Below are 27112 nucleotides of genomic sequence, written 5' to 3' on the forward strand. Positions count from 1 at the left end.
GTGTATGTATCTTATGTTTAGAAAGATTCCCTGGATTATGGTAAGGGACTTGACCTTCAGTATATTGGTATAAAGAGCCCTCAGGTGATGAACTCTGCCGACCTGTGCTGGTCAGCATACTCTGCCCTGTTTATGGTCTTAGAGAATCACTTCGAACAAGGGTGTCAAATATGGATCAGTCCATACCAATTGCAGTACAGCTGAATGAATTTAAAATATAATTTGGAAACAGTTAATACAATAAATAAAAATTCAATACAACACAGATAATGTTAATTTATGGCTTTCTAAGTCAATATACAGCTTACAATATGCAGGTTCATTTCTATTTGAATCTGATACCACTGGCTGGCTCAGAGTCACATGGGCTATGGTGTGAGGTGAGCCTTGAAATGAAAGTCAACTTTCCACCATACTTGGCACATGACCTGGCACCTGATAGATGCTTAAGAAATGATTATTGAGCGATTGATTTGAAAATGGGAAAATGGAGACCTAGATAGAGCAAATGGTTCTCCCAAAGCCGCATCATTTTGGTATCAGAGTTTTCTGACTTCAAATTTAGCATCCTTAGCATCCCAAATGGCTGTTGTTTCCTCTCCATGTCATTCCATCTCCAGTTTTCACATATTTTCAGGGACTGTTCTTTCATTCTTGGGATGCCCTTCTCCCTCCCTCTCACCCTTTAGCAACTCTAGATATCTTCAAAATTCAAATTAGGGGATGAAGTTTGGCTTAGTAGAGATAGCTAGGTTGGGAGGACCTGGACTTTGCCACATACTAATTAGATATCACTATTGTTACTGCTGCTGTTGTTATTAATTGCTACTATTACTTATGGGGAACTGGGATATTTACCCTGAAGAAAAGAGACATGGTTATTGTCTTATTATTATTAATATATTATAATAGGTATGCATATATCATATGTTAACAATAATAATGCAATAATATAAAGGAACAGTATAGCACCCAATACAAGATCATCAGATTTGAAGCGAGAAATCCAGGCTTTCTATTAACCATCTTGGTCATTTTATCATCTGTATGTCTCTTCTCTCTGTCTCTCTGTCTCTGTCTGTCTGTCTGTCTCTCTCTCTCTCACACACAAACACACACACACACACACACACACACACACACGTTTCATTCTAGAATTGCAATGAATCCAAAAGCTATTCAGAGCTCATGCAGGATATTCCCATGGGCTTTGGGACCATCTGGTGAGGTGGAGGCACAGCACAGGAAAAGCCGAGTCCAACAGAGATGCAACAGGGTGGTTATGTACCCATCCTAATCTCTTCTGGGTACCCAAGTCCCTCCTGGTTAAAAACGGGAACAGATGCTTCTGCCTAAACTGTCAGTGGGTGGGTGATGGGATAGACTGGAGGAGGTAAGCTACCAATAGAGAAGAGAATTAACACGGAAAACTCCATGAATTTTGAATTTTGAGGATTTGAGTTCAAATTCTGCCTTTTAACACCTATTATTTTGGGCAAATCACCTACCTTCCCCGAGTCTCAGTTTCCTCAGATGTAAAATGTGGAGGTTGGATGAGATAACCGCCAATATTTTTACCAGTCTTATCTATGATTTCAAAGAGATGGTATTGGGTGGGGGGAATTCTATACTGAGAAAAACAAAGTAGGATTCATATCATCAAGTAATAATTAGAGAGACAGCACGAAGAGGGTTTTGAGTACGTTAGGTGATGATTAAGATCATTTCCAATTTAGGGATCTAAGTCCAAATCCCAGCTCTGACACTTCCTAGCTGTGCCATCATGGATAAATCATGTCACCTTTCTGTGTCTCAGCCATAAAAGAGGGATGCAGATGCTGTGGTTGCTACAATCCCTCACTGGGATTTTGTGAGGAAGGTATTTTTTTAGATCTTAATGTGCTATAGATAATAAATGTTGAGCTGTTACTGAGCAATAGCAAAGGCAACAATGAGAAAGGTCTGTTATTTTGAATATTCATATCTCAATATCTAAACTTGCAAAGCAGATAACTTGGAGGAATGACAGACATTCACAACAAATCATTATAAAATGGTAGCTTTCGATACAGCCTTCAGTATCGGCTTACATATTGAGAGTGATTTGACAGAGATGAGACAAGAAGAGAGAACAAATTCTAACCAGTTCTGCAAATACCCCTCGTGTCACACTGGTGACATCCAGATGAAAATCCAATCACGTTTTCCTTCAAGCAGTCGGAAATGGTTTGGGTTTGAAGTCACAGACCTGGATTCTGATCTCAGATTTTCCATATGCTACCTGTGACACCTTGGATGAGTCATCATTATAGTTCCCGGAACCTCAAATACTCATCAAAGGGATCAAAAGAAATTCATTTATTCATTCACCAAGTTTTTCAGTTCCTACTTGGGTCATCATTATACTAGGTTCTGGGGATTCAGGACAGGTCGATTAGTGATTTACTCCCTGTTCCAGTTCAAATCTGCACCTTATAGTCATAGAGAGTAGCTTATAACACTAAGAGCTTAAGCAGTTTGTCCAAGATCACCCCAGTCTGTATATATCAGAAGAAGGATTTGATCCCAGTTCTTCAAGAATCTTGGTGGTCTTTCATTCTCTCTACTCATTTATGGCCTTTTAAAGACTTGGGATACAGAGATAAAAATGAAACAGTCCCTGCCTTCAGGGAGCTTATGCTATATCAGGAGAAGGCAAATAGGTATCAATCTATCAATAAGTATTTTTTAGGCATTTATTTTACCTGTGTTACTGTGTTGTAATCTAGATATACAAAAATAACAGTAAAACAGTGTCTGTACTATAAGTCTTGACATTACTGGGGGCCATGGGACAGATCAGTCAAATAACCAATAAGCATTTATTAAACATCTACTCTGCTACGAACTAGAAGGGTACTGGGAGAGGATAAGATCTAGAAATTAAAAAAAAGAAAAGAATAAACATCCTTACTCTCAAGCAGTTTGCTTTCTCTGAACACAGAATAGTCAGTACAAATACATGCAAAGTGATTTTGCTGCTCTATAGAAAGGGGGTGGTGGCACCTGAATGGAATTTTGAAGGAAGCTATAGATTCTACCAGGCGAAGGGGAGGAAAGAATCTATTTTTAGCACAAAGGCATGGAAATAGGAGCGAGATCCCTAAGACCTCTTCCCACTCCAATCTCTCATTCAGAAGGGGATACATCATATACAGAGATAAATATGACATAAGGTAAATGGTGTTTGGAGCAGAGGGATGAATCAGACAAAGAGCACTAGGGAAATGTGTCAGCTGGGGATACCTCACCTAATTATTGGGCCCCAGCCACTGGAATAAGCCAGCATGCTTTTTAAAGAAGAAATGTAGTTCAAAGGGTCCCTTACAAGCCTTGTAATTACTCACAGAACTAAGTCAATCTGTATTTTGGGAAAATGAATCAAACTAAATAAACAGTGTTCTTTTTTATGTTTTCCCTACACAACCAAGACTTGGCACCTCATCAAAATCCAGCCAAATGACTTATATCAAAAAATCTCTAAGTTACAACAGGATTTTTCTCTGTTGGAATCATTGCTGATACCTTTTCAGGAGGAGTGAAGTTTGCTTTCCAGGATGAAAACTGAATCAAACAAATTCTTTGGAGGGAAAAGTCAAGGGGAGATGACTGATTCTCACTTTTTTTTACAAACCAGCCCCCCATTGATTCTCCTTCATTAAGAGGAAAAACATGTTAAAGTTAAAGAAAACATTTCCCTTGATCACTGGAAAATGATGAGAAGCACAGACAACTCAAGACCCCCCATTTGAAATACATGATGGAGAAAAGATGATAGAGCAAGAAAAACTCTTTTTCTCACTTCAAGACTTCAGGCATGACTAGGGCTAGGCAATCTGAGCTTTGCCCCAGGGTGCTAAATTTATAGGACACTGAAAGAGTACTTGTAGCTTTTTAGCAGCATAGGAACAACAGAGCTTAGAATCTAGTTAACAAGATGGATTAATTCAAATAGATAACTACCATATGGTTGTTTCACTCCCCTGTCAACTGCATCTTAGGTGAGCTCCTTCTTTTCCTGGACTCTTAGCAACAGCCCTGCCTGCATTATCTCAGCCTAAAAATGATTTTTTGTGTGTATTATTTTATATTTGACCTGGATGTAAATGTGCTAGATATAGCTCTGTCCATAATTAATTTTTTTAACAAAGTACTTCCTCTAATTTTCTCCCTCCTTAAGATCTAGAGACCCAGATATAGCATAGACTTCGATGCTTCTAAGATGGTTCACAATCAATTTATTGATCAATCAATCAATAAACATTCACTAAGCAATTACTATATGTCAGTCTGTATACAACAATGACTATGGTATAAAGGAGACAATTCTTCATCCATCCTTTGAAATAGTGGACAGTCTTAATAAGTCTTTCATTTTTATTATGATGCCTGCAAAAAAGGTTCTTGAATCTGGAAGATCTGAGTTTGAATCCTTCCTCAGACATTTTGAGTTGTGTATGACTCACATATACATACTCTTTCTCTTCATCTCCATCTCCTCGCTTCCCGAGCTTTATTCATCCCATCTTCTACAAAAAGTCCTTCCCAATCTCCTTAATGCTAGCACACTGATTATCTTCAATATATAACTTATTTGTGCAGAGTTATTTGCACTTTGTCTCTCTCATTAGACTTAAAGGCAGGTTCTGTTTTTAATTTTATGCAAATATATGGCACATAATAGGCACTTAATACAAATTTAATGACCGGCCCAAGCAAATCATTTAATACCTCTCAGTCTTAGTTTCTTCACCATGATGTGAGGTCAAATGACATGTATGTAAAAAGTCTGGCAAATGCAGCATAACGAATATGGAATATTTAGAAGATTCACACGTTTAACTTATATCAGATTGCTTGCTATCTTAGGGAGGGAGAGAGGGAGAAGAATTTAGAATATAAGGTTTTGCAGAAATGACTGTTGAAAGCTATCTTTGCATGTATTTAAAAAAATACTATTAAAATAAATAGTAATAAAAAGTTTGGCAAATCTTTAAGTTCTATCTAAATATTACATACACAACAAGCCATCAATCATGCTCACAATTTAAGACTGGGTCAGAATCTAGGAAACATTTTTCTTAGATCATGAAACAGTAAGGTCTCATCAGGTGTCACGCGGCACTTATCGGAGCATAGTTAGGTTGGAAGTGAAGGTATTGTGATGGGCTCACTGTAATTGTCACTTTCTATGGAGCCAGGCTACACATCTTCTAATGGCCATGAGTGAAAGACACATTCATGAAATCTGAAATCAATCTATTTCTCTTTATTGTGAGAGGCTGATTTTTAAGCAATTGATTAGAAGTGGGAGAGGAAGGGAGGGGAAAAATATACCACAACATTTCAAGTGGGGGAATGGAAGACCCTAAGTAGGATTGCAACTGGATATCAATGTGATTGGATAATGTGAAATTCACCTATGGTTGGGTGACAAATATTCCTGACTTTAAAGTCAATGCTTTAACTTTCCTGATACTGGAATAGCCCAGGAAAGAGGTTTGAGTCTGCCTAATTAGTGGTCAGCAGTGTTCATAGATTGTGATTGGCCAGACAAGTTTGTATTCAGCTGTACTTATGGACTCTGGGAGTTGGAAGGATCTCTGGATCTCATCTAATTTAGCTTCTTCCTCCAAGAAGGAATTCTATCTCCAAACAACTCTAACGTTGGAATTGTGGAGCCACATTGTTTTAGAGGTAACATGGTATAGAGGCGAAGCCCTCTCGGCAACCCTAACTCCCTAGGAGGCAAATGTGCCAAAAAATTCTCAAGTCAGGGGATCTGGCTTCATATCCTACCTCTGACACATTAATTTTATGATCCTGTAAATCATCTCATCTCCTCAAGTCTCACTTAACCTCATCTGTACAATGGGAGTGTTGAACTAAATGTCCTCTAGGGTCTCTTCCAACTTGAGAGTTCTGATCTTTCAAAGAATCACTCCCAAATCTGGCAATCCATGTTCTAAACTCTTTTCCAACTATGACATTTGATTTTCTAGCTCTATTCTGGTTCTAGGTTCAAGTTATAGAGTATTGGTCATGTAGGTCATTCAGCTACAGAATACCACACTGATAGACTGAGTTTCCTCAGTAGCATTTCCCATACTATTGAAACAACAAGTCTAGACCTAAGTATTTTGTATTTACTTAGAGGTATGCTTTATTCCCAGACAGAATGTAAGTTTCTAGAGAGCACAGAGTTTTCTTTTTCTACCTCTGGTACCTAGTAGAGTTCCTGACACATAGTCAGAAGAGGGAGAGGGACTAGACCTATGATGGAGTACAAGGAATGTTCAGGTGAGAGTATTCCCTCTACCCATACAGTTAGCCACATTCTCTGCTACTTATAGTGTCAGAGAATGGCCTGGGGCACAGAGAGATTGAGGAACTTTCCACCAGTCCAGTGGGTAGACAACAGGGCTTCAAACCAGGAAGGTACTTAGGGGGTCTCTGACAAATACCGGTTGGCTGTGTGACTCTGGGCAAGTAACTTAACCACCCCATGTCCCTGAATTGGTAAAGAAGTTCCCTACACTGAAAAAAAATCACAGGCACATAGTAGGTACTTTATTTTAAATAACCCCAACAACTACCATTAATATTGTGTTTTAAAGTTTGCAAAATGTTCTCATACATGATCTTATTTGGTTAATAAATGCTTGCTGATTGACTCTAGCAATTACAAGCCTCTGAATCTCCAGAATGCCTTGGTGATGCGTGAGTGTGTGTGTGTGTGTGTGTGTGTGTGTGTGTGTGTGTGTGTGTGTGTACTGAATAAAGGAATTGAGAGACTGGGGCCAGCAACAGATACATCACAGTGGAACTCAGTGGGAGAGTATTTAGATCTTTCATTTGGAGATTTGTGACAATGACCAAAAAAAAGATAGATAAGAATAATTGCAACAATGTGACTGTTTCAAAAGGATGGTTTAGAAATTCTTTTGGTTTGATAGAAAACATGACTGAAAAATGATCTAGATCCAGATGTTTATTGCCATTGGGAGGTTGCATTTTTAGTGAAAAAAGGGACTCATTTTAGAGTCAAAGGAACTTGGCTGGAATCCCAGGTCCTCTGAGACTCACTTGATGTGATTTTATGCCAGTCACTGGGCATCTTTCGGCCTCAGTTTCCTCATGTGTTAATTGAGGATGCAGAACTCCTCAGGTCCTTGCAGGTCTTTAAACCCTCTATCTTACAATTTTATCATCCTGTGACTTGTACTTTCAACAAATGCAAATACATTGTATTTTTAACTCAACGCCACCTTGGCCATCAGTAGTTTGCATTCAGGAGATGTTTTAGGTCCATGATCTTTACATAAGAAAGCTCTCCCTGTGGGGACACCCATGAGAGAGAGAGAGAGAGAGTGTGTGTGTGTGTGTGTGTACATTATCTATTTCTATCATCTCTCTAGCTATCCCTCTCTAGCTATCTCATTATCTCTCAGATATCTATTATCTCTCTCATCTCTATCTCATGATCTATCATTCTCTATTTATCTATCATTTCTCCTTTTCTTTCTTATTACCTATCATCATCTATTTATCTATCCATCCATCTAATCCATTTCTCAATGTAATTATTACTTCTCCTTTTCTTTTATCATCTCTCCATCATCATTTATTTTTCTAGCCATCCATTTAATTTGTTTATCATATATTTCTCTATTTATCATCTCTTTTCTCTTATCGCTCTCTATCATCACCTATTTATCTATCCATCCATCCAATCTATCATCTACTTCTCTGTTTGATTGTCATCTCTCTATTTCTCTATCATCTCCCTATTTTCTCTACCCACTTTTTCTCTCTACATTCATAGTTCTCTTCCCCTCCTCCTTCTCCCTCTCCCTTTCTATCCTCCCTTTTTGTCATCTCTCTCCCCTCTTCTATCCCCTTCCTCTCTGATTGGCCCTCTTTCTATTCAGTTCCTTTACTTATTTAGCTATGTCCATACAGCAGACATTATCTCAAGAGTTCCTTTAAGCTGAGGTTAACCACAGGAGCTCTGAAGTGGTACAATGTGTATTATAGATGAGTGGGTTATCTCCCCCAGTGTTCTCTCTCACTCAGTGGAGGCAAGCTAATGAAGGGAGGCATCTATGTGGTTTGGTTTCTCCTTGTCTTGTGTTGTTTTATTATGCTCAGGGCTTTGCACATTGTAAGCACTTAATAATTGCTGGAGAGAGCCCCTAAAGCATCTTCTTCTAGCCTATTGAATCCAAATGATCACAGCATTTAGAGCTAGAAAGGTGTTCTGAGATGCTACAATCCAAGTCCTTTAGCTTATATATGACGAAATTGAGTCAGGACCAGAAAAATGAAGCCATTTGCCCAAAGATACAAAGACAGCAAGCAGAGAAGATGGGATTTGGATCATAGGATAATGACTTTAGACCTGAAATGGATTTTAGAAGTCATCTTGCATAACCTACTCTTTTTTATTTATTTATTTTTGCTAAGGCAATTGGGGTCAAGAGACTTGCCCAGGGTCACACAGCTAGGAAGTGTTAAGTGTCTGAGGCCAGATTTGAATTTAAGTCCTCCTGACTTCAAGGCTGGTGCTCTATTCACTGAGTCACCTAGCTGCCCCTAACCTACTCATTTTACAGATGGGGAAACTGAGGCCCAGGGATGTAAAGGAATTTGTTCAAGGTCTCCCACATAGTAGGCATGGGAAGGGGTTTCCAAGGGGCCTAAACCCTCTGAATCCAAAGAAAGTGCTTTCACCACTGCACTAAAACTGCTCCCCAAGCACATGGGTAATAAATTTCAGAGTTGTGAATTGAACCAAGGCCTTGGTCCTCTGGCTCTCAATCCAAACCACTTCCCCTTGCACCCTGCAGCCTCCCTTTTGTGGAACCCAGTGCAGCTATTCAATGCTCACTCCTAATGTTAGGCTGTGAAAATGGGGCTTTGTTTGCCTAACCCAACACCATCTTTAGAATACTGAATGCCTTCTTGGAGTGAAGAATGGACTCGGCCCTTTATTTTCACCCAGAGCTAGGGAACGTGCATTAATTTTAGATTGATCACCACAGTTAAGGTGCCTCAACATGGTCAGGAAGACACCCAGGAACAGATTTCTTTTCATTATTTTTACATAATTTGGCAATTGGCTGTGGGCTGTTTTGACCATTATTTTTTCATGCAACAGAAAAAACTATGCCCCAGGGCATGATTATTAAAATATGTTACCGTTCTATATTTAAATAGCAGAATGACTTCGGTGAGCCTTAAAACCTTCTAAGGGAAATACTTATTGCTAAAGATGTAACTAAGATGTGGGCTTATCATGCCATGGTTTGGAAACAATAACTGCTCAGGGAGTTGACGCTACCCTTGGTGTGCAGCGAATTTGTGGGAAGAATGGAGAAGTGGGAGGAAACAAATACTTTCTATAAGGCACAGGGGATAGGATTCTGGATCTGGAGTCAGGAAGACTTCATATCCTGTCTCAGAAATTTGTTGTTCAGTTGTTCAATCACGTTTGACTCTTTGTGAGCCCATTTGGGGTTTTCTTGGCAAAGCTATTAGGGTAATTTGCCATTTCCTTCTCCAGCTCATTAGCCAGATGAGGAAACTGAGGTACACAGGGTTAAATGACTTGTCCAGGATCACACAATTAGTAAATAATTTGAATTCTGGAAGATGAGTCTTCTGGTACTCTATGCAATGTGGCGCCACCTAGCAACCCCAGACATTTACTAGTTGTGTAATCTTGGATAAGTTTATTAACCTCTCTCTGTTTCAATTTCCTTATTATTCTCTGTCAAGTGAGATCATATTTGCAAAGCCCTTAGCACAGTACCTGGATCCTACTAACTGCTTAATAAATGGTCTCTTTTCCCCTGTAAAATGTGGTAGAGATGATTCTTATTAAGGTGTTTCCTCTAAGATCTTTTCAGGGCAGCTAGGATACAGTGTGGATCCTGGAGTAAGGAAAACATGAATTCAAATATGGCCTCAGACATTTATTAGCTGTGTGATCTCAAGAAAGTTCTTAACCCTGTTTGCCCAGTTTCCTCACTATAAATTGAGCTGAAGAAGGAAACAGCAAAGCACTCCAGTGTCTTTGCCAAGGATGTTATTACAGAGAATCAGACGTAACAAAATAACTGAATTCTAAATCTCAGATCCCATAATTGTATAGTGCTATGATGACAGTCTTTTTTAAAATTTTATTTTATTTTTAATAATTATAGTTTTTTATTGACAGACCCCATGCCTGGGTAATTTTTTACAACATTAACCCTTGCACTCACTTCTGTTCTGACTTTTCCCCTCCCTCCCTCCACCCCCTCCCCCAGATGGCAAGCAGTCCTATACATGGTAAATATGTTATAGTGTATCCTAGATACAATATATGTGTGTGGAACCGAACAGTTCTCTTGTTGCACAGGGAGAATTGGATTCAGAAGGTAGAAATAACCCGGGAAGAAAAACAAAAAGTCAAACAATTTACACTCATTTCTCAATGTTCCTTCTCTGGGTATAGCTGCTTCTGTCCATCATTGATCAATTGAAACTCAGTTAGATCTTCTCTTTGTTGAAAAGATCCCCTTCCATCAGAATACATCCTCATACAGTATCACTGTTGAAGTATATAACGATCTCCTGGTTCTGCTCATTTCACTTAGCATCAGTTCATGTAAGGATGACAGTCTTAATTGGAAGGAAACTCAGAGACCATCTCATCAAACACCTGAGCAAGAATCCTCTGTATAACACACTAAACAAATCTTTGTTGGAAGACCTCCTGGGAGGGGTAACTCACTATCTCTTTTTAGTACCATATTTTGCTTAGTAAAATTCACTATTCCATGCCATTAGTCCATTGCTTCTGGATCTGTCCTTTGGGATCAACTAATCAACATTTATAAAATACCTACTATGTACCAGGCTCTCCACTGGAGAAGGAGATGGCTAAACACTCCACTATCCATGGCAGAAAAACCATATGGACAGCATTAATGTGCTATGATCCATGAAGTCAGGAAAACTAGGACACATCTGAATGACTGAACAACCACAATGTAACAAGTATGTGCTAAATCCTAGAAATTAAAAAAATGAAATGATTCATCCTTCAAGGCTCTTATAACATATGAGAGAAAACATGGAGTAATGAATAGTGTTTGATTTGGAATAGAAATAATCAGTGTTCAAATTCTATCTCGGACACTTACTACCTATGTAATGTTAGCAGGTGATTTAACCTTGCTGCGCCTTAGTTTCCAGATCTGTATAATAAAGGGATCATACTAGATGATTTATGAAGGCCCTTCCAGCTCCAAATTTGAGACCTCTATAAGTTTATACATGATGGTAGGTGTGGGGATAGGACCTGTGATTTCACTGAAACTACTGGATAAATAACTCCCCCCCCCCAATACAAATGAGCACTTTCACTGTAACTAAGAATCTTAAAGCACTGCCTAGGTACAATGATGTCAAACTCAAATGGTTCAAGATCATAGAGCTGGTAGGTATTAGAAGGTCTTAAACTCACATCTTTCTTAATCCTCTTCCCTAAAGTCCAGATCTTCTAACTATGCTCTCTCACATACAACAATAGATTGTCTCACAAGACTTTATAAAGCTCTCAAGGATCTTGGTTCAGTGCTCCAATATATCCAGATCTTTTTAGATCTTTTCACTGTCATCCAATGTGTTTTTGCCTTTGTCAAGAACATCTGCAAATCATATGTAAATTTATAAGCATGTCATCTATGATTTTCATCCAGGTTATTGATAAAAATCATTAACCACAAGGCCAAGCAGAGATTCCTGGGGTACTCTTCCAATCTGTCATTGAACCATTAATAACGCCTCTTTGTGTCTGACTATTCATGAAATTCTGAGTTTTTTGTTCATTGATGTTGTTGTTCAACTCTTTAGTCATGTCCAAGTTTCCATGACCCTATGTGGGGTTTTCTTTGCAAAGATAATGGAGTGGTTTGCCCTTTCCCTCTCCAACTCATTTTATAGATGAGGAAACTGAGGCAAAAAGCATGAAGTGACTTGACCAGGATCACGCAGCTAATTCTGAGTTTTCTCACTATTCCATGCATATGTTTTTATCTTGTCTCTGAGAATAAAGCAATTGTCAAATGCTTTGCTAAAATCAATAGAGTGGAACCATATCAAGAAAGGAAATTAGGTTAATTTGGTATAATCTATTATATTGTTTGATCTTCACAACAATCTTGAGAAATAGGAATCATTATTCTCATTTTATAAATGAGGAAACTGAGGCAGATACGGGTTAACTAATTTGCTCAGGGTCACCCAGCTAGTGAGTGTCAGACAGGATTTGAACTCAGGTCTTCTTGACTTCAAGCCCAACACTCGAAACACTGCATTTTATTCATTCATTGCACCAAATTTTATTTATTAAATGCTATTCTATGGCAAGGTACTGTGATAGGCTTGGGGATATAATGACAAAGATGGCCCAGTTTCTCTTCCACTTCCCTCATGGAGCTTATATTGTACAGGGAAGGACACAGAAAACCAAATACAAAATATCTACAAATCCATTTTAGGGGAGGAGGATATTAATAACTGGGTGGGAGTGGGGGGTCCAGGAAAGGCCTCATATAAGTAGGTGGTAGCACTTGACATAAGCCTGGAAGGGATCAATGAGTGGGAAGATCATTCCAGCCTTGACACTCATCAGATATGAGATCCTGGGAGTTCCCAGACCACAGGGGCATTCAAAGGACTCATAAAGCTAAGAAACTCCCAAAGTCTTCTAGTTCAATGCCTTTATTTTAAAGTTGAGGGTACTAATAAGTCTAATGACTTGGCAAGGCCACAGAGGTGTCAGAGGAAGGAGGCTTTAAAAACTATTCTTTTGTTTTTCTTTTCTTTCCTTTTTTCTTTTCTTTCTTTCCTTCTTTTCTTTTCTTCCTTCTTTTTCTCCTTCCTTTCTTTTTTCTTCCTTCCTTTCTTTCTTTCTCTCTGTCTCTGTCTCTGTCTCTCTCTCTCTCTTTCTTTTTTCCTTTTTTGAAAGACTGGGTCTCCCTTTCTTGGCCAAGGTTAGTCAATGAACCAACCCCACTACTCATCTGCATGGGATCTCTGATGTGCTGTGGTTCTGACTTGGCTTGATCTGCCTACTTTAGACAAGTTTGTTCTCCAGGGCTCACTATACTGAGGCTTGATTTAGTGTAGACAGCTGATCAGTTTAGAACACTGCAGTTAAGAATCCCCAGGCTCTCCTCCAGCTGCAGACTTCCTGGTAGCAAGGATTATAGGTGCATGAGTCAACAGCAACTCAGAGAAGGCTGGTCATGCAGGGCAGAATCAGGCCTGCAAGTGAGGTTTCCTGATTCTGGGCCCACTGTTCTGTACCACTAAGCAATGTAAACTTGGCAAAGACAAACCAGGTAACTGGCTCATCAAGCTCCCATTTTATTAAGCAGTGCTTAGATCGTTAGATAATTTCTAGCTTTATTATCTAAAATATAAAAGGGTGTTTTAAAACTTCACTGAACAGCAGATTGGGTTTTTAAAAAATATAGTGCTGTTTGAGGTCCAACAAACCCAGTGTCTATTGTGGAACCCCAGAACACCAGCTGGGCTTTTCTGTTACTTTCCCTTTGCCTCCTAACAGAGATGCTTAGCAACCAGGCTCTTTACAGAGTAAATCAGCCCGATTCCTTCACTATAAAATCATGGACTCCCTTCTTTCTCAGGGGCAGACGAGTGATACAAAATAGGGAAAAGAGGAATCTCTAAAATCCCAGGGTAGCCAAGACCTGGGGAAATGGGATTCTTACTAAAAATAGTTCATACCACCTACTTCCCAGTGAGATTCAAAATATCCCTTGGTGAACTGGATGGTGAAGACACCCAAAGATGATTTTCTAGTGGTTAGGAAGATGCAAATGCCAGCTCATCTGTAAGTAGAGTCTCTGCCTTGGCTAGGGAAAAGTGAAAGAGAAGGAGAGAATAAGGAGAAAAGGAAAATAGAAAGCTATAGAAAGACAGATACAAACTGAGAAAGACAGAGACAGAGAGACAGACAGACATAGAGATATAGGGACAGAGAAGAAAGGGAGAGAGAGACACACAGAGAGAGATAGAGACATATAGAGACACAGACAGAGACATAGAGAGCCAGATGGACACAGATACATAGAGACCAACAGAGAAAGAGAGAGAAGGAACAAATAAATATAACAAATAAAAGGAACAAAGATTGAATTGTAAAATATCACTGAATTTGCTAATAGCTGAAGAGGAAAAAGGAGGGAAGTTGTGGGATTACTCCATGAAGCAATCTCCTTTTCCTGTCTAGAAAACTGTAACTCTTCCAAGTCGCTCTGATTTCCCCACTCAGTTGATAGCACCCAACACAGACTGCAGTCACCAATATCCTCCATGGAATCACTTCCAGGTTTTCATGATCACCAATGATAGCAGGTCACATGAAATGCTGATAATCAAAGATGATGTTAATTTTTAACATTTCAAGAAAAAACCCCAGACTCCCCCATGGATTGATATACCCCATTCATTTAAAAACCGATCATTTCATTTCCAGTTGGAAAGTAGGACCATGAATCTCAGAAGAGATATTCACAAGTTGCCAGGATCTACTAAAATTTAAAAGGGAATTTTTTTCCCTTTCACAATAGATAACTTCTGGATACTGTGGAAACATACAAAATTCTGATCATCAGAAATTCTGGACACTAAAACCTAGGGCTTCATGGGGACAATACTTCTGGTACCATGTTTGATGGCAAAAATTGTTACCGCTCCCTTATGCTGAGGTTTTGAAAAGAACTTTCACATTCTTTTTCTAGAGGATCTTCATAGTAACCCTTTGAGGTCAAACACACAGCCTGTTTTTGAAAGTGAGAAACTGAGGTCCAGAGCATGATTTTGAAGGTTCCTGTGATGAGTCATTCTTCCCAAGTATGAAACGTGGTCATAAAGAGCAAGATACATAGTTTTGAGAATGAATTATTTTTTTTTTTTGAACTGTGACCATGGAGTTGATCTAATTTAGCCTAAGTTTCTTCATCTGTAAAATGGGAATAATAATACCTATCAAATGGTCTCAAATAAATACCTTTTGAATAACCGTGGAGCCCCTAAAGCTCACCTCCACTAAAGAGGTCCAAATAGGACATCCTAAAAGTCTTAGGGTAGTTTTAAGATCTAATAGCTCTTAATTGTGTAAAAGTACACTAAGACTTGAAATACCCTCATACACTCCTGAGTTTCTATTTATTAACTAGGTATAGCTGAGTTTCTCTACCAACTAGAGCTTCAGCTCTCTGCTAACATCAAGAGATGAAATGTTATCCAAAGTCATAACTACTGTTGGAGCCAGGCCTCCAACAAAGACCTACAGAAACAATAATAATGATAATAATGATAACTATTATTTATAGATATCTCTTTAAGATCTTAAAGTGCCTTCTATAATCTTTCTTATTTGATCTTAAAACAAACTCTGTAAATTAAGCATTCTTATTACTCCCATTTTACATGTGGGAAAACTGAGGCCGAAAGAAATGAAGTCACTTGGCCAAAGTCAAATCCTGAGGCAGGATTTGAAATCAGATCTTCTTGACTTCCAGTCCAACATTCTATTTACTGAGCCACCGGGCTGCAAATCCTAAAGCACAGGATAGTTTAAGAGCTTAGAAACCATAACCATAAACTGATGATGTGGCCAGGAAAGGGGGCCTTCCTTAGCAGTCTCTGCTGTTCAAAAGTCCTGAGTCCTGGGCTTCCTTAGTTATTTTTCCTCTTAAAGTTTCATTTCCCATGGAAGTTTAGAGGAAATTTGCCCTAAAATACATTAACTTATATTAACTTACCTACCCCCTCCTCACCTTCCTTCAGATTGATTCTTTTTTTTTTTCCACTTCTGTTCACATTTCCTTTGGTATTATCTCCACCCTTCCAGGGCCCTGCACACCTAGCAAATTGACTTCATCTGCAAATTTAATTAATGGGCTATTTGGCCCCCTTCTTCTGAATCATTAACAGAGGCAATGAAACCTGAGCTTCCTTGGAAAAAGCTTTTGTATTTGGAAAACTTGAGCGGATCCAAGCTACTTCTGTAGAATTCTAGGACTAAGAGGAGTAAGGTTGGGACATAGTAAGAAATCTCAGCCACCAAATAGGGGGCAAACTCAGGTCATATAACCCTCCTGTGAGCTGGATCTTGAGCCATAATTCTAGCTCCATGGTGAGTGAAGAGCCCCAGCCGATGTGTGGATTAGGTCTAACAATGTGTGGCCATGAATCTTGGATTTAAAACATTAGAGAGAAACTTAGAACTCATTGTGCCCAACCCATTCTCTTTTTAAATTTAGGGATTTATAGATTCAGAGAGGTTAAGTGATTTATCTCAGGTCACCCAGCTGTCCTTGGAAGCCACTATAAACCCTTTGTCACCTTGCTCTTCCATCTTCCCCTACCTGTCACAGTTCATTTCAATTTAATTAAAGAAAATGCTTATCAAGCATCTACACCATTCTAGGAACTGTATAGTTTACAAAGAACTTTGCATGTTTTACATCATTTGATACTTAAGGCTGCCTTGGAAGACCTCTGGCCCAGGCTTAATGTATAATGGAAGGGAACAGAACAGAGCAGGGCAGAATAGGAGAATAAAATAGAATGGAATGGGATAGAATTGGACAGAATGGAATAGAGTAGGTAGGGATAGAATAAAATAAGAGGAGATTGGATGGGATGGCTTAGAACAAGTTGGGACACAATAGAATAAGATTTGATTGGATGGGGTAGGATGTGATGAAATGGAATAGAATTAGATGGGAGAGGTTAAACTTGGTTGGGATGAAATAGAATAAGATGGTTTGGGATGCAGTGGTATAGGACTATATGGGATGAGGTGGGATAGTATGAAATAGGATAGTATGGGATATAAGACAGAATAGAATAATATAAAATAGGATAGGATAGATTTTTTAATAGCTTGAAGGTATCATCTGGTCTAATTATTTGAAATTTTTTTGAAACATTTTTCCATTTTGAAATATTTTCCCGATGTTGAAGAAGTTGAAGCTCAAAGAGTTAAACAAGCTAGTGACAATTGAATGCTGAACCTAGGTCTCCTGATGCCCAGTCCAGTGATTTATAATTACTCCATGATAATTCATCAAACTTGCAGAAATGGTATAAATGACCTCATTTATGTCAATAAATATGGAAAGGCTTTTGAAGCTTAATGACCATCTCCTAGAGGTCCAAAATGAGCATGTTAGACAATGAAGGCAACACATTCACAGATAGAAAATGAGTCATGGTGCTTTGTGCTTTTTAGAAAAGGGAGCTAATGATTATTATCTTTCTTTTGAAATGAAATACTTGAAACATGAACCCTATTGCATATTTATGTCTTATATAGACTACCATATTTAGATACGTATTTTTATAAAACAAAACCAAATTTCAAACACCTTCCAAAAAGAAAATCAACTGCAGATTCGTAGGATGCTTGCATTTTCATTTTGCATGGGAATTAAATGTATATTCAATGCAATGTTATGCATTTGAAAAATGAACAAATATTAAAAAAGAGTAGTTCTTATCTTTCTGTCTCCTTTTGCAACTGTTTCAGGGGCGGGGAAAGAAACCCCCTGCTTTTCTCATAGTTTTCTTTCCATGTTGATGTCAGTATCCCTCCCTCTCCCTCTCTCTATCTCTCATTCCTCATCCTTCTCCCTCTTTCCCTATTCCCTCTTGGTCTCCTGTTCTCTCCCTTAATAGTCATTAGATCATAATTTGTTGTATTTCATTGAATAGAGTTTTATGTTTTCTATCTGTAATTTTAAAAGCAGACATGAGGAACTTAAATGATGATTTCTCCTTACTCTCTTTTCTCAAAAGAATAAAAATAAAAATGCATTTTACTTATGATTGTCTATTATCTTTTATGTATATATGTAACAGATAAATGTGTATGAGTATGAGTGTGTGTGTGTATATATATATATATATATATACATATACATATATATATATATATATATATATATGAGAGAGAGAGAGAAAGAGGAGAAAGAGAGAGAGAGAGAGAGAGAGAGAGAGAGAGAGAGAGAGAGAGAGAAAGAGAGAGAAAGAGAGAGAGAGAGTGTGTGTATTAGGAGACTTATTTCTACTCTAGACTCCCAGAGGTTCTATTTTACCTACCTTGTAAGGCATTGTTTTACATCGCTTTGTATCTGCCACAGTACCTTGCACATAGTAAGCACCCAATAAATTTTTATTGAATGCATGAATAAATCAGTAACTTTTAATATCCTAGGAGTTTAGAGCTGCCAATCCACCTCCTGGATGCAGTGTGGGAAGCCATGTCACCCATTAGAGCTGTCAGCCCATTTTCTCAGGGTGGGACCACTTGCTGTCATGATCCCATGCTTTCTGCCTGAAGAAAGTGCTCCATTTTGGTGGCCAGTATCCCACCGGAACACAAAGGCATGTATGCTTTGTTATAAAATGTTGACATAGCATGGCTATAAAAAACCTATTGACAATCTGAAAATTAGTGTACTGTGTCCATGTTGACTTTTGTTATCGGTCTTTTTTTTTTTTCCTCTTAAAAAATTTAACGGTCCTTCTTGGCCCATCAAAAGACTGTTGTTTCAAAATAGCCTTGGGGATGGGGGAATTGTTTGTTAAGCCCTAACTCATTCTTTTTCTCGATTTTGTAAAGGGCTTTTGATATTGAAACTGACTTCAACAAGGAGGGAGGTCATTTATTCAAAACCAAAACCAAACCTTGAGGTTGGGAATAGGACTGCCAACATAGGCACAATCTAGTTGTCCCATAAGCTAGATGGATTTTTTTATATGTTTTATTGAACTTTTTTCTTCATTGTCAGTTTTTATATTTTTATTTATTTATTTATTTATATTTTTGGATTTATTTCCATAGCTACAGCCCACTACCCTTGTGCTGAGAGCAAGGAGACCCAGATGCTTCAATATCAGTCTTCTGAAATTGTGATTGACCAGAACATTAACTAGAGCTTTTTAAATTTTATATATACAGATCTGGAGAAAACTTCAGAGGCCACCTGAGCCAATTTTTTTTTTCCAGATGAGGAAACTGGGACTTAGAGTGTTTAGGAGATAGAGAGCTATGTGGCCCAGTGGATAGAGCGTTGTATTTAGAGGCTAGCAGCCTTGAGTTTGAACCTTCATCAGACAGTAACTTTGGGACTTAGAAAGTCATTAAACTTCTGCCTATCTCACTTTCTTCATCTGCAAAATGAAGATAATTCTAACTGCTTCACAGGCAGATCAAATAAGGACCAAATAAGATAACATATTATCTCATTTGTTTGCTTTATAAATTTTAAAATACTATAACAATATAATAATAATAATTTTTTACTGTCTCTCTCAAAGGAAAACAGAGTGGCTTCCAACCCCAAACTATTTCTTTGCCTCTTGGTAGGAATACCTGATAGAAGTGGGATAGGATGGGGAAGAGAAGAGAAATATGTATTCTGCCTCCTTTCTGCATCCTTGCTATATATGGAACCTCACTGGACGCATGGGGCCCGGGGGGAAAAAACAATTTATGCATTTTAGATCTCCTTAGAAAATGAAACTAGAGAGTGAATTAGTGGGAGGCATTCTGAGTTTGGAGATAAAAGACCTAGAATTGAATTCTATCTTTCCGATTCTTTTTTTTTTTTTTAAGATAATCAAGATTAAGTCACTTAATCTTGACTTGTCATGTCACATAGTAAGTATCTGAGGCTGGATTTCTTCCTGACTTCCTGACTTGAGGGCTGGTGCTCTCTCCACTGCCCGATAGCACCTAGCTGTACCCTAGATCTCCTGTTGACTCCAAGCTTCACCTTGACAAGTCACTTAACCATGGCTTATTCCTCCATCTCTGAGATTACCTTCTAATTACATCGTATATTTTTATGCACATAGTTATTGGCATGTTGGCCACTGGACACTGGTCATGTCTCCAGTGGTTAGCACAGTGTCTTATATATAAAAGGTGTTTAATAAATGCTGTTGTCTGACTTACTGACCACCTCTTTGCAGTTGACTAATTTGATAATTTATAAAATGATTTGTCTATCACCATGATCTGACTACTCAGGGAGTTATAAAACATGCTATTGTCCATAGACTGACATCCACCAAGCAGAAATTAATTTCTTTAAGAAATGGCAAAAAAAAGAAAACAAGGCACACAATGCTGAACCTGCATCCCATGTGTGGTTCAGCATCAAGATCCAGGTGATGGCTGCAAAGATAGGAAGATATATCCTAGGAAGCACTGCTCACATGCCTGGACTGGGGACATCCGTCCTGGTCCACCTTTTCTGACCCTAGATGACACTTCCAAAAGCCCAATGTAAGAGCATCAAAAGCATCGAGATACCTTCCCTTTCATGGTTAAGGAATGGCAAACTAATTCACAAAGCTGGCAGGTCCTGGCCTAAATAAACAGGATGTTATTGAATGGATGAGAGGAAGGAAACCATCCAGCACAGGCTAACATGCTAGAACCATCCACAGAAAACAGTAGATTATTCTCCCCCTCCCCAAGAATGCCGTTAGTCAGCTTTCCTGACGTGACTGGGGCCAAAAAGGAATCACAGGATTGTGATCTGGAGCACGACAGTGGACTTTACTAAGTCCAATTCAATTCAACCTAATTCAAGGTGACTCCATTTAACACTATAAGCAAACATTTTTAAAGTACCGATTATGGGCCAGGCACTGTACTAGACATATAAGGGCAAAAATAGTCTCTACCCTCCAAGGAGCTGACATTCTACTGGGAGAAAAGTTGCATATAATATATGCAAAAGAAATACAAAGTAAATGGGCTGTGGTATTGAGAACTTGGGGATTTAGTAAAGACTTCTTGTAGGTGTGGGGACTAAAGAGGAACACTGAAGGGAGTGAAAGAAGATAGACTGGAGAAAACGCATCAAATCTATCTCAGATAGTCACTGATTGTGTGCACTGGGGCTCAGTTTCCTCATCTCTAAAATGATCTGGAGAAAGAAATGGCAAATCACTCTAGTCTCTTTGCCAAGAAAATCACCAGTGGGGTCACGAAGAGTAAGATACAACTGAAAAAATACTCAATGACAGGAGTTTCCGAGAGTTAGAGAGAAGGAAGGACATTTCAGGCGTGGAGGATAACCCATTCAAAGGCACACAGGCCAAGGATGGGATGTCAGAGAAACACAGATATTAAGAAAACAAAGTTTGACCTCTTCATTTTACAGATGAGGAAACTAAGTTCCAGGGTCAACTGTCTAAGGTCACAAGGGGGTAAGTGGTCAAGGCAGAATCTGAACCCCAGCTCTCTGACTGTAGAGCTAGTGTGCTTTATGCTACACCAAGTTAGCTATCTGAGTTCAGATGCTGAATGCATGAGGGTGAGTAATGTATAATAGGAGGAAGAGGTTGGAGCATGTTAAAAGTCAAACAGAGGTGTCTGTATGTTGTTCTTGAGGTGATAGGGAGCCACAGAAGCTTCTTATGCCTGGGAGTAACATCATTAGAACTCTGCTTTAGGAATATCCAGTTGGGGAGGCTGAATTGGAGTGGAGAGAAACTGAAGAAAGGGAGACAGATTTGGAGGCTATTGCAGCACTCCAAGCAAGAGGTAATGAGGTCTGGATAAGGGTCATTGTGGTGTGAATAGAAACAAAACAGACCAGAGAGTTGAGAGCTGCCCGGATTCTCCTTGCTTCCATAACCAGTTTATTTAACTTTGAGAGGACAAGTGGCAAGAATGGGTTTGTCAGAAGACCTGAGTTTGGGTCCTGCCATTGAATATGTAACTAAAAACAAGTCCATGCATCGCTTCCCTCAGCTACAAAATGGGGATAATCACATCTTTTACTTCTCAATTTTATAGCATGCTTATAAAGGGAAAAAATGTTTTGAAGGTCATCAGAAGTAATGTAAATATGCGAGATCGCTGAAATACTTAGCCTAGAAGAACCATACAGATTTATGCTGGTGGAGGCTCTTTATGGTTATAAAATGCAAAGTTTGGCAAGTAGAGAGAGAAGATATTGAGGTGTCTCTGACTTTATCAGCCAAGAATATGGAGAAGTTGGGCGGGGCTTGTAATGTTCGTCCAAACGCTCCAGTCCAGCAGAGAATGTCTTTATTCAATGGACGAGTTCAAATGTGCACTCCCATAAACGCTCAGCACTTTGGACAGGGACTGCATCATAGTCTCTAGGGTCCATTCCCTCTAAGTACACTCACATAACTCCTGGGGACATTAATGGAAGCAAGACAGACACATAAAGGCACCTCTATGCAAAGTGCTTGGTTAAGAGCTGATCAAGGACAATGTTATTTGTCACCCTGATAGAGAGCATCGTGACCTGAAATGGCTGGCCCTGAAGAATCTGGAATGGTTTTACTTAGGGACAGAGCTATTTGAAATTTTGCTCAGGTCCAGAGAACAGTGTCTGGTACATAGGAAAAGCTTGATGAACTGAAATGAATTGAATAAATGGATGAGTGAATGAAAAAGAAAACATGCATTCATCACTTACTATGTACCGAGAACTGTGTTAAATGCTAAGGATGAAAAGAGAAAAATCCTAAGTCTCTGTTCTCAAAATGTTTATACTCTAATTAGGGGAGAATTGAAGAGGGAAAGAGAGGGTAGGAAGGCGGCAGTGGAAAATGGAGTTGAATTCACCTTCCAATGCCATGATCATATGCTTTCATTGCTCACAGAATCATAAATTTTCAGAGGATATCTTAGAGGTCATCAATTCTACCTCTCTAATATTCCAGACTCAGAGAATTTAGGTGACTTTCTCCAGATCACAAAACTAGTATCAATGGCAAGATTTGAAACCAGGTCATTTCACATCAAATGCAGAACTCTCTCCACCATGCCTCTTATGATGGGGATGTTTCCTTTAACAGAAAGAAATTTACACCAGAATCTATGGAAATGCTTTATGCTCTCTATAATGTTGGGAAGATGATGCCCAAAGTGCATTTAAAATCTGATTCCATTGACCCTGTTGATTCCATTGAGAACTTTATAATATCCCAATTACATAAAATAAGACACACCTGTCATTGACTATTTAGGGGAAGGGTAGATCAAATTGGTTTCAAAACTCTTAGAAAATATCAAACTACATCTGTGATGATTTCCATATGTGGTACCTTTTGCTGTTTTTTTTTTTTTTTAAACATAACAGCTTGGAAATGATGCTTTGCTTTGACAGGGAACTGTGAAAATGTGCCATTTCTCCTGAGCCAAACTCGTAGCACCCCATCCAAATACTATTTATTAAATGTCTCCTGGGCGACACATGGCACAGTCTGGGGTGCTGGGTTGAATGAGTCTTGGCCTTGGGATATTTAGACAACAGGCAAACTCAGCCTTGCTTTAAGCTGCAGACAGCAAAACTCTACTCACCATCCTGGCCCTAAATGCCTTGTGGGAAGAGAAATGCACAGGTTTTCAAATTTCTACCCTTTCTATCAACCAGACTGAAGCTGAGCCTTCTCCCTTATACACAGGGTCTGGTGGTGCATCTGAGGTGTGACCACATGCAATCTGGATTGACAAAACTCCCAATGGGTACTCAGAAACAGCCAGTTGGATCTGGAAAATGGCATCCCTACTTTCCTCTGCTTCATGCTAAATCCCAGGTTGTTTTTTTTTTTTTTTTTTAAATTGTGGATGTTCAATGATCTGGGCTATCACCTTACATAGGTTACAGTAATGTTGAGATTTGGAACAGAAATCTCTACCAAAACCTCCAAGGGAATATTCTAGAGTTACTACATGCTTGGAGATTATAGAAATTCTCTCTCCGACAAGCCAATCAATAGATATTAATTAGAGAGGGGAAGCTTCAAATGAAAGAATTCCTTGGGAGAAAGATCACACATTGATTTAAATGCATGGTAAGATTTAAGTGACTTCTTTTCCCATAGGTAGATTTGGACAGAGAAAAGGAAGAAAAACACAGGAGGGAATGGGTCATCTGAAAGGGGAGCGAAGAGGGAGAAGACCACAAATCCAGACAGGAGTTATAAGGTCTGTTGTCATTCAATCAGTTTCCAGTCAATTCCAAATCTTGATGATCCATTTGGGGTTTTTTTTAGGCAGATTCACTGGAGCAGTTTGCCATTTCTTTCTCCAGCTCATTTTACAGATGAAGAAACTGAGGCAAATGGGGTTAAGTGGCCTGTGTGGGATCATACAGTTTGTAAGGATCTGAGGCCAGATTTGAACTCATGAAGATGAGCCTTCCTCCTCCAGGTCGAGTACTCTCTTCACTGCATGACTTAAGGTATAGAAGGAACTCTGGAGATCAAGTTAGAATGGGAAGAACATTGGCTTTGGAGCTAAAGAATCTGAGTTCGAATCTCACCTCGGAGAAGAACTGCTTTACTGTAGCAGGTATTCCTTTTCTCTGGGGCTGTTTCCCTCCTAAATCAGAAGAGGAAGTTTGGTTTAGATGGTTTCTGAGGTCCCTTCCAGCTTTTGTCCTCTGATTCAATGAGAATCTAGTCCATCTTGAAGCCTTTATGAGACACTTTATAAGAAACCGAGTCATTAGCCCAAGGTCATACAGAAAGCAGGCAGCAGAGCTGAAATTCCAACAAAGAAGTCCTTTGACTCTACTCTTATCATTTGCTCAGTATGCTCTCAGACCAAAAAATCCCTAAATCATAGAATTTCTGAGTCGGAAGGGACCTTGGTGGCCATGTGCTTCCCTCTCTGACACATCTGACAAGAGGTTATGTGGCCTTTTACTTGAAGAGCTCTGATGAAGGAGAACACCCGTGACGTCCCATCTGCTTTGAGTGACACAGTTCTAATGGTTGGGTATTTTTTCCTTTATATCAAGCCTAAATTTACCTCTTTGGGATGTCTACCTATTTCTAACTCTGGGGCCAAGCAGAAAAAGGTGATTTTTTTTTTTGCATGACAACCCTTTAAAAACTTCACAGTTAGCATGTCCCAAGCCTGAGCCTTTTCTTCTCCAGGGTAATCATCCCCTTCCATCAAGCAATGGTCATCTGACATAAACTCAAGAGCCTTTATATCCTCACTATCTTCCCATGAATGTTCTTCAGCTTATCTGTGTTCATAATATGCAGTGCCCCTGATCTGAGCATAATACCAGAGGTGTGTCTTCCTACTCCACCCCCTTCCCACCTCTCCCCCACCTTTCCAACTCTAGTTCTGAAATTAGCAATCACTCATATCTCTGAAAAACATATGTCAATCATTTGTCCCATAACTCCAATGGTCCCTCTCTCCTCTAACTTCCGTGGCTACCATTCTCCCATAGGTATTATTTTCTTCTATTAGAATGTAAACATCTTGAGAGTCAGTGCTGTCTTAACTCACTTGTATTTGAATCCTCTGCACTTGGAACAATTCCCAGAATACATAGTAAGTGTCAATAAGTGCTTTCTTTTTCATTTATTCATCCATTCATTCTCTCATTCTTTCATAAGGGCAGAGTTCAGAGACACTATTACCACTTTATTCCTGTAGGATTTGCCTCTTAATGACCAAACTCACCTGCTTCACTGGGTTGGTGGAAGTACATAAGTCACAGAGAGAGAGAGAAAGACAGAGAGAGAGAGAAACAGAGAGAAACAGAGAGAGAGAGAGAGAGAGAGAGAGAGAGAGACAGAGAGAGAGAGAGAGAGAGAGAAACAGAGAGAGAGAAAAAGAGAGAGACACACACACACACAGAAACAGAAAGAGACAGAGACACAGAGAGAGAGACAGAGAGAGAGAGAGACAGAGACAGAGATAGACAGAGACAGAGAGAGAGAGAGACAGAGAGACAGAGAGACAGAGAGACAGAGAGACAGATACAAGCACTAGAACCACACAAGCCATATTGAATGTTTTGATTCAGTTTGAGACAATAAAGGCAACTTGCTTCTTCCCCCTTTCTCATCTCCATCTGCAAGACCTAGAGACCCTTCAGCTACTCCCACACTGCCAGAGAAAGGTTCCATTCAACTTTTAAAAAGCGGTTTTCACTGTAATTGGCCTCTAATGTTATGAAAGCATTTTTCCTCTTGCATCAAGCTTTGTCTAAATTTTTAAACAAGGACTAATTTACAGACCCCAAATGACTTGGCAAATTCTCCTGAAGTTTTCATTGAAAAATCTCCAGCTGCCTATAGACTCCAGCCATGTTGAAAGACGTCTTTGTTATGGGCGCCAAATCCAACAGAAATTATTCTATAGATAAAGGGCCCCCCTTTCAGGGGAACACAGAGAGCCCATATGCATGTCCATGGGTTTCAGGAGTGCCATAGAATCCTAATGCCCCAGGAAGTGCTCTCTGGGGCCAAGACCTGTCCCAGGGAGTCTGGCTTGGTGAGGAGGAAAAAAATGGAAATGTTTTCCCATTAAGAGGGTCACAAGACTTTGTGAAAGACAGCTGGAATTTCTAGATAAATCTGCTGATGACCATCTTGAAGGGAAGGTTGCTCCCTTCTCCAATACTCACAGCTATTTACTAGAAGAGGGATACCGATAACATGGGGAACATGGACAAATTGGATGGACTATTGTCGTAGAGAATATACCCATGAGAATTGGCTCCAATGTCAGTCTCCTTGTGCTTCCCAGGGTATGTTATTGGGCTTATTTATGAGATAACCTTTTGGTATTGATTTGAGGAGTTGATCCAATGTGGATTGTGCAAGAAATAATATAGAATGGCTCCAGAGACAACATTCAATTCAGTTAGATTCTAATCCACAAACATCTATTAAGCTCTTATTATGTCCTAGGCAGTGGGGAATACAAAGACTGAAAAAAAAGTCAGTTAATCAATCAACAAGCAATTATTAAGCACCTCTTATGGACCAATCACTACACTAGAACTAGGGATAAAAAGATTAAAAAAAATAAAGCAATATATCAAAAAACATTTATTAAGAAATCATTATGTCAGGAGCTGAGGGAACACAAAGCATCCTTCTATTAGAGAGACAAGAATGGTGAAAATGAATAGAATCAGACACAGAGTCAGGAAGATCTGGATTCTGA

The 27112-nt window shown here is 39.1% G+C and overlaps 1 protein-coding gene across 1 annotated transcript in view; it reads right to left on the minus strand.

The window, feature by feature from the left end:
• KAZN (kazrin, periplakin interacting protein) overlaps positions 1–27112 on the minus strand; it is a 1462370-nt gene that overhangs the window by 525350 nt on the left and 909908 nt on the right. The window lies entirely within an intron of this gene.

The sequence above is a fragment of the Antechinus flavipes genome, chromosome 3, assembly GCF_016432865.1.
Source record: "Antechinus flavipes isolate AdamAnt ecotype Samford, QLD, Australia chromosome 3, AdamAnt_v2, whole genome shotgun sequence".
Lineage (NCBI taxonomy): Eukaryota > Metazoa > Chordata > Mammalia > Dasyuromorphia > Dasyuridae > Antechinus > Antechinus flavipes.